The sequence below is a fragment of the Octopus bimaculoides genome, chromosome 3, assembly GCF_001194135.2.
Source record: "Octopus bimaculoides isolate UCB-OBI-ISO-001 chromosome 3, ASM119413v2, whole genome shotgun sequence".
Taxonomy (NCBI): Eukaryota; Metazoa; Mollusca; class Cephalopoda; order Octopoda; family Octopodidae; genus Octopus; species Octopus bimaculoides.
Window position 1 is genome coordinate 110333620 of NC_068983.1, and position 1634 is coordinate 110335253.

Sequence of the window (1634 nt, forward strand, 5' to 3'; positions counted from 1 at the left end):
TATATATATATATATATATATATATATATATATATATATATTCATTAATATTTAGCAGAAGCAACGGAGAAACTCAAAACCAATAATTTCGTGCGTGTGTTGGCACTTATCATTTGAAGGAAACTGAAACTAAGTGCAGAATTCCCCAAAACAGAAAAACGATTATCAGAAAAATAAAAAGAATAAAGAAGTTAAACTAAAACAACCTCACATAAATTCGACGGCTATCCCTCTGCTCGAATCAAAAAAATATAACCTCCAAAATTACATGAAGGCAATCATCAATAACCAAAGAACAGATGAGGGAAATGGGCCATTGAGAAAATCAAACTCAACCCAAAGAAAAAGAAAACACAAGGTCACTTTCTGCGCTGGTGGACCTCTACTTGATGTAAATGGCACTCTCCAAGATAATGCTAAAACCATGAGTGAGATACTGCAGAAGTAGCGCTGCTCTGTTTTTAGCAATCCTGATATGGCTAATCTGGACTGTATCAGTCATGTTAATCTTCAACACAATGTTTCGGACATAACGTTTGGCGCCCTTGTTGTCTAAGTGGCAAAAAGCGAAATTAAACACAATTCAGCAGTAGGCCTGATAGGTTCCCTGCTTGTGTCCTGAAGGTGTCTCTACACCAACTTGCATCTCCGTTTGCTAATGTGTGGAGGAACTCACTGGATGCTGGTTATATTCTTCCAAAATTTCTGTTTCTAGTTTTCAAAACAAGGGAAACAAGTCCCTTACAGTGAACTACCGGCAGATCTCGCTCATCTCTTATATTATCAAAGGCATTTGAGAGGGTGGTGAAATCACAGATAGCCCACTTTCTTGAAAGCAACAGACTGCATCACTTTCATGACATCTTGAGAGCTCTGGGAGATGGGTCGTATACTAATGTCATCTACATTGATTTCATCAAGGCATTTGACTGGGTGGATCATAAAATCCTCTTGAAATAACTATCCAACTTTGGTGTCTCTGGAAAGTTACTAAAATGGATCAAGTGTTTCCTGACAGACAGAACCCAAAACGATGCAGTCGAAGTAGTAAAATCAAGCCGAGCCAATGTCAATAGTGGTGTTCCTCAAGGCTTCTTTCCATCATCTACATCAATGACATTACTGACATCATCAAGCACAGTAACATAAGAATCTTTGCAGATGATTCCAAGATCCAGAAGGTCATCAATGAAGTGGGTGACCAGGCATGCCTTCAGTTAGATCTACTGGCTATCATTCAATAGGTGGAAAAGAATGATATGTTGCTGAACATGGACAAACTTGAATTAATCCACTTTGGAAAAGAGGATACTCTGACACTCCCATACACCCTTCCTTCAAGTGAAACTCGCATGGCATCCAACAACATCAGAGACTTGGGAGTAATTGTGGACATAATCTGGACCGCTCATATAAACAGTAAAGTTGCTATGGCCAGCAGAATGTGTTCCTGGATTCTCAGAACTTTCCAGTCAGGAGAAACCCACACCATTTTATTCTTCTCTACTTTTGCCCGACCCCATCTTGAATACTGTTGTCCACTGTGGTCTCCCCACACGAAACAAAGTATCATAAAAACTAAAGCACCCCAAAGGCCATATATGTATATATATGTATATATGCATATATATATA